Source organism: Cololabis saira, chromosome 19, assembly GCF_033807715.1.
Source record: "Cololabis saira isolate AMF1-May2022 chromosome 19, fColSai1.1, whole genome shotgun sequence".
Classification (NCBI taxonomy): Eukaryota; Metazoa; Chordata; class Actinopteri; order Beloniformes; family Belonidae; genus Cololabis; species Cololabis saira.
In genome coordinates, this window is record NC_084605.1 from 25,086,375 (window position 1) to 25,094,207 (window position 7,833).

Below are 7,833 nucleotides of genomic sequence, written 5' to 3' on the forward strand. Positions count from 1 at the left end.
CATTTTACACCTCTTTTTACCGACACAAACTCAGATGTTTCACTCGATTCTGTGAAAAGACACAAATGTTAAGCCACAGGTTTTTTTGTTCATCTTGCAAGTGTGTCGCGTCCTGAAGATCTGCGTCCCTTTATAACCCGCCCGTGCACACGTGGATATGTGGGAGAACCCAGGGGACGTGTTTTGGCTACGCCACCATTCCTATTCGGAGATACGGATCAATGTTTTGCTGTCGTGAGCATGGTGACGGGGTAATTATATCCATCAAGAGGGAAAACAACAGAGAGCAGGACCGATGCAGGGGCAGAAGACAAGGAGGGACAGCAGCTTCTTGGACTAACATGTCTCATTTAATTTTTTTTTCCCTCCCTGTCTGGGCACCAGTGGGAGAAACAACTGTGAAAAGTGTATTATGTGATCTTATCTGACTTAAAAATTCCCCCCCAAAAGCCCGCCTCCTCTCTTTTAAGTAGGTGCATGACGACAGATGAAAGCTTGCTAAACACTGGCTGTGATTTACTCCATGTCGGAAAGCGTCCAAGTTGCTTTTCTGTCCTCAACCAGTAAGTTTGTGGCTTGGTTCCCAAGAAAACCTGTCCAAGTGCTCCTTGGAAGAATAAAAAAAAAATGCTTGAATGATGGTCTTTGTTTCATGCGGTGGATCAGCAGTATTCTCAAAGTACTGGGAAAAAAAGCTTAAACTGTAAACTCTGAGCAGCGACAGAAAAAAATATTATTTTATGAGCACAGGCTGTAAATAAGAGATAGTTAACAATTCGTTTTTGAACGGATGTTTTAAACACTGAACTTGAGCTTTTGGATCCAGAAGTGATCGTGTTGGATTGATGTGAACATTTAAATATTTTTAAAAAGGCTGTGAAGATTAAGAACTAGATTTTTCTTCCTCTTACTAATGGGAGCATCAAAGTTGAAGCCACTGCAGAAATAAGGAAAGTTGCACTTCATCGACTGACCACTGGGGGCTGACTCCAAAAGTGAGTCAGTGTCCATTGACCCTCATGTCAAGATGTATTACTTTACAGCAGAAATAAACATATTCAAACAAAAAATGGGGTTTACTTCCCACAGCCAGATTTAACATTCATGTCACTTTTATGTTGTGGCGGTGGAAGGAGTTGGTCCTGAAGGGTCCTTGGTCCTGTTCATCCAGTGTAGCCACATTTACCTCTGGCTGAAGGCCGTCATCCACTCAGACCTGGATCGGGGAACGGCAGACAGCAGGCAGTTTGCTAAATATACAACCATAGACTGCATATACAGTAAACGAGTGAACAAATTATCCATTACATCATCTGTTGGTTTGTGAGCAGCTGTTGTGAGGTTTTGTCTTCAGCGTTTGATATGGCCATGTTGGCCCAGATGTGACCAGATGTTAACAAGAGGCTAGAGCTCCAGAGTGGAAAAAATATGTTTAAGTGAGGACTGACGGCCTTCTGGATTATGAAAATCTAATCAGAGGAAATTAATCTAACTAAAAAGATCTTCATGACTCATTGGAAAATTTGACCAACTTTACTAACTTGAGAAAAAATCAGTTTGAAAGGAACTTTATTTGAACCACAGATGCTTTGGAGCCAGACTCTGAACTGAGGGATGATGTCGCACTTGAAGGGACTTCCTCTTTGGTTTCACATCTGGCAGTGGAGGGCTTTCTCCATATGTTTTACAGTCTGTGATTATTACAACTTTGATGTGGCATAAATATGTCGCTGTAATGGCAGCGTGATGAAGTAGTGGTTAACACTGTCATCTCGAAACAAGACGGTTCCTGGTTCAAATCTTGGTTGGGGGCTTTTTTTTTGCGGAGATGGCATGTTCTCTGTGTTTGCAACTGTTTCTTTTTGTTGTTATTTTTCCTGGCCCCCCTGACTTCTGCCCACAGTCCAGACACGTGCAGCAGTTCTTAATTAACTGTAAGAGTGTGGCTTCTTGGTCCATCTGTCTGTGGCCTGGTTGCCTCTTATTCATTGGACTTCTCACAGGTTAAAAAGGTACGACGGAGTATTAGGGCCAAACAAAAAAACAAAAAAAGGAAATTACGAGAATAAAGTCATAATGTAATGAGAATAAAGTCGTAAAATTACGAGAATAAAGTCATAATATTACGAGAATAAAGTCGTAAAATTACGAGAATAAAGTCGTAATATTACGAGAATAAAGTCGTAAAATTACGAGAATAAAGTCATAATATTACGAGAATAAAGTCGTAATATATTATAAATATATAAATATAACTTCACAAGATGCTCAATATTCCTCATTTTAACACAGGGAGAAGAAGCTCTTCCTGTTAGAGTTCTCATAAATTATATTCTCATAATATTACGACTTTATTCTCGCAACATTACGACTTTATTCTCGTAATGTTACGACTTTATTCTCGTAATTTTACGACTTTATTCTCGTAATATTACGACTTTATTCTATTACGACTTTATTCTCATAATATTACGACTTTATTCTATTACGACTTTATTCTCGCAACATTACGACTTTATTCTCGTAATTTTACGACTTTATTCTCATTATATTATGACTTTATTCTCGTAATTTCCAATTTTTTTTGTCTTAGTTTGGCCCTAATACTCCGTCGTAAAAAGGAGAGCAGAGTTCAGACAATAATTAATTCAAATGACCTCATAGCAAATTACGAAAACCAAAAAACAAACTGACTGTTTTGTACCTACTGACTGTATGTTGGAGAAAGAAAGGGAGAGTTAACAAGGAAGTTATGAGGGGAATGCACTGAGTTAGTGAATCTTTCACTTCTACAATTTCCAGAAATTCAACCATTCACCAAAGTCTTTCTCAAGCCAGCCGAGAGCTGTAACATATTTTCATTTGAGACCAGAGGCCGTTTCAGGTAATGAACAACAGCCTTCTGAAATTATAAGTAATGGTTTGGAAAAAGTCTCCTTCTCAAATTGCGGAGCAACATTATAGAGTCATGCACCGTTTCAATGAGTGTGTGTGTGCAGGGATAGTTTTGTTTTGGGTAAATTTTACGTTTTACCCTTACGTGGTCCATAAATACACAAAGACTGAGCATAAACAAGTTAATCTCCTCGTTGTGCATACTTTGAAAAATGCAAGCTGAGGCTTAAAAAGGTTGGTTTTTAAAGTCCAACTATATTTTTAAGTAACCGAGGGGCCTTTCTGTGTGTGTGTGTGTGTGTGTGTGTGTGTGTGTGTGTGTGTGTGTGTGTGTGTGTGTGTGTGTGTGTGTGTGTGTGTGTGTGTGTGTGTGTGTGTGTGTGTGTGTGTGTGTGTGTGTGTGTGTGTGTGTGTGTGTGTGTGTGTGTTTTGGACGTTGAGGCAGACAAACTGCCTGCCAACAGACAGTTTTCTAAAGTCCAAATTCTCACTTTCAAACTGAACCAAACTTCATTAGATTCAAATTCTTCGCTTAATGTCCTCGTTTCTGTCTCAGCGGTGAAACGAAGTGGAGATTTAGTACCCATCGGCAAATCCCTCTTCTGTAACCCGATCCATTCACAAGTGGCCAGACGGATTTAAATGAGGTCTCTCAGATATTAAGCGGCCCCGTCTGCTTGTTTCACCCCCAGAATAACAGCAGCTACTGTTTTTTTTCAGGAGTCTGGAACCAAACATCTGTCTAGGGAGTCTACGGTGGACACAGGTGCTCGCTCGTTCTGTCTCCCCCTCCAGGTTCCTGCTTGAATTATGAGTTCAGGGGGGACTTTTTTACTATTTTAGGAAGAAAAATTAAATCCCACATGCCTCGTTCTCATGTCGACTGTTTCCCGATCTAATCTTGACTCTCCAGCCTGTCTGAGGAGTTGGCAGCTGGTGTGTGTTCATCCATGTGTGCTCATGCTGACGTAACTGAATGCTTTATACATGTATAGAGTTTATATACGCATCATTGAAAACGGTATTGTCTTAAACTGCATTTAACACTTACATGAATATTTATCCATAGGTAAATAAAAACCTCCAAATAAGCAAACCAAGAACAGAAGATTGTTGGGAAGAGACACACGTGGAGTTACAAGTCACACAGCCGGTGAAGAAACAAAAAAGGAGATTTCACTGAAAACAGAAGACTTCAAAAAGGCACAAAGACGGACTCTCGCATCCCTACAGGCACTAGTGTAAGAACGACAAACAAAAGATGTGAGGGATTGTGAGGTGAGGACTCAGATGAGGGAGATTTTCAGCTGACAGGAGTTTCCAAACAAAGTTCTTCTTAACAAAAACCACTGCTTAGACAAGAATCCAAAAATCAACACAAAACGGGACTGCAAAAGAAACTGTGTGGGGAGGAAAAAACAGAAGGATCAGCAGGGACGAAGGCAAAAACTAAGTCAAGACACAGTCAGGGAGGATTGTCCAAGGGAAGTCCATAAGAAGTAACTCACAAGGAACCAGACTTTCAAAATAAAACAGGAAAGAAGTCCAACACAACACCAAACCAGAAGAACAAAGAAAAGACAAGAATAGAAAACAAAATCCTGACAAAAACCCTAGAGCAAGGCACAAAAAAAACAACAACAAAAGAACAAAAAACAAACATTAGCAGGACAAGCTGTTAACTGTGAGACTTGAGACTCACAAGTGTGATAAAAGACCAAGGTAATAGGGAGTGATACCAGCCCATCTGAACCAAAACAGATCAAATCACCTTTGGTTTTTACGACTGGAAGGTATCTGGATCAATTCCCAGCCCAATTCCCAAAACATTTTAGTACGTGACGTACTAAAATGGTTTTTTCCCCACAAGCAAGACACTAAATCCTACCTTACCTCCTGCAAAAACCCCAAATGACTCAGCGGTCACCAGCCAGGGTTTTCAAACTCGTGATGGGAATTTGATTTATTTTTGCTCAGGTCTCCTGTGTTAGAAGGTTTTAGGTTTGATTTATTGGCTCTCTTTTGCTTTATTTTGAAAATATCTTCCCCTAGGGTCCGTTTCAGAAAGTAGGTCATGTACCAAGTCTGAGTATGTTGAGCCTGACCTTAGTGTAACTCAGAGTTTTCCATTTCACAAAGGGGGTTTACTGAACCCCGAGTAAGAGGGTTCAGTTCAGTTGGTTTCAGAAACTGAGGTAACTCATAACCGGAGTCTGTTGCTGCGGTAACTGATTCTGTGAACTGGTCGTGAGCAGATGTTCTTCCACATACCTGGAGTTACTTTCTGTCTCCTCCTCTTCACGAAGGGGGAACAAGTTCAGATTCATCAGACAATTGATCATATGATGCACACTTTAGAGACGTCTGGGCAACGAGGTCATATCTGCGTCAGGAACGTTTCAAATCAGCCATAACTTTTACTCACAACAGCCTGATGAGTTTTTAAGAGTTATGTTTTTTTGTTTTTTGTTTTTTTCCCCACATTTAGACCACATTAATTTATCATTCTGTGCATCACAAATATCATAATAAGTCCATTATTAGTTAAGTTAAAAAAAAAATACCCTGGCATATAAATTTTATTAGCTTCTTCCAACCACAAGAGCTGCTTCCTCTACCATTCATCTTCATCTAAGATACACCAGTTACACATAAAGTTTTTTTTTATATTAAACAAATCCAGTATAATAAATCAAATACTACACTTTAAAAGTCCTGACGGCTATTTTTTTTTCCATTTTATATTTTCTAACTACACTTATACTAAGATTTCAAGCGATCAGCGCTGATACTAAACAGATGATGTGAAACCTCTGCAGGCCACCGGCTGACTGTGTTACGTTACCAGCAACGTCTCGGCAGCGGTTTAAATCCAGCACACTCTGACGCCAAGTTCTCGGAAGTTATTTGGAAGTTCTTGGATATGGTTTACAAAATTTTAGACAACATCCATTAATTGTGAAGAAAAACAAACAAATCAGTAAATAGCACAACCACTAACAAAATTTAATGCGCTGATGCCAAGTTTTGTCAGCTGGCTCAAATAAGCACATGATGAGAAATATGATCCTGGTGAGGAATTATTCTTCAGTGAATGTTTGTAGGCTCACATTTATGTTGTCACAGTTTGATTTAGTTAGAGGCTCAAGCTCTTGAGCGCTGACTTTATGACATACAGTAGAAACTGACATCTTGAGTCTACGCTGCTGAAAGAGGAGAGCGGTCATCTCTGGACTGTGCACTCAAACCTAAAAATGTACAAAGTTTTCTTTCCCCCCTAAATGAAAACCATCATACCATAGGTGTAATAACACTATGATTTATTACAAACCATAAAGGCTTGTGTTAAAAATCCCCACCATTCCTGGTTTGCTTCACAGATCCCAACTCTTCTGGGTTCCACCCGCCACCACCTCCTGCGGTACTCTCAATACGTTCACTTTTGCATGCATGTGACTGCAGCCATACGTACTGTAGATGTGGGTCGTCAAACAGAGATGCTGATTAGCTTCCTGACAGGAACGCTACCACCCACCCTAGAGTGGAAGCTGGGTTCCTCCTGACAGACCCGACAGTGGGTGGAGAGCTGTAGCTGCCGCTGTTTGTTTGCACTGCGTCCTTATTTCCGTGAATTATGACACGGCAGGAAGCGTGGAAGGGAGACGGGACAATGGGCTATTGTGAGACCATATTTTATGTTACTGCAAGGCTCAAACAGGAAAGTGCTTCAAGACGGGTGAAGGCATAAACGCTAACCTGCACGAACATACCGAGGGACCAGGCAAAGACCATCATATTCCCTGTCCTGTATTTTAATCATGGAAACTCTCTTATGTGGCTATTTTTTGACACTGTTTACCCACAGTTCTCCGATTTTCTGTATCGGAGCATATAACAATCATCTGGTCCTTACCAAGTCTTAAAATAGATCAATAAACCATCAATTGAACAAGGCATCAACATGGACATGTTAAACCTTATATTCTGCTATGATCAGCTGTTTTCTCTAAGATCATTGCTGATGTCTTTCCCTCTTGGTATTATGTTAATGCACAGCCGGGGGTTCAGACTGGCAAACTGTCAGAAATTGCACTTTAAGAGAGGTGATCGCAATCACTAATGATCATTTATTAAGCATGTTTGACTCTGACCACCTGGCTATAAATTGCTCTCTTAATTCACGTGGAAGCAGTAAAGTACTTAAAGTTGTTCCACTGACTGCCTCTGCATTCTGGCTTCATTTTCATTAAACAAACAATGGGCACAGTGTAACATTTCATGCATTGTTTTTCATCTGAGGCTTATTGACCTGTATTGAAAACTTTCTTAATACTAGATGATTTACAAAAATAAATTATGTCCTGATAAACTAAACCATAGCGATAAAAGAGGATTGTCTTCTTTTTAACATAAAATTCCCATCATAAAGTAAAGCCAGCAAAGCCCCAAATCTTCCTGTTTTTTACGAGGGAGTAGCAGAAATATTTCTCACAGTTCAGGATTTTCACAAGTCCATCACAAATTTGTTCTTCACATTGTAGTGAATATTGTACATGAAAGAGCGATATGGTGCTATGTTGAGACGCTGCCACTCACATATAGTGCAGCGCGAATCCCCCAGAATTCCCGTTATGACTAACTAATATGGTCTTTTTGTCGTGTCTCTGTGAGCGCCAAAAGTATGTGGTGTGTTTTGCTTTTACTATCTTGTTCGTCCGCCTTTTGTGGCAATAAATACTTCAGGTCGTTAAATCCTGCACATAAGCTTGGCGGAATTTACGCCCATTTCTCCGTACAGAGCAGCTTCAACTCTAAGCTGGACTGTCATGTGTGGTTTTTTTTCTCTTGGATAAACTAGTTTTAAGATAACCTCAAAAAATCTGGACTTCACAAACCATCAGGTATCATTTTTGCTTGACACCTTTGCTTTAAGGCCTT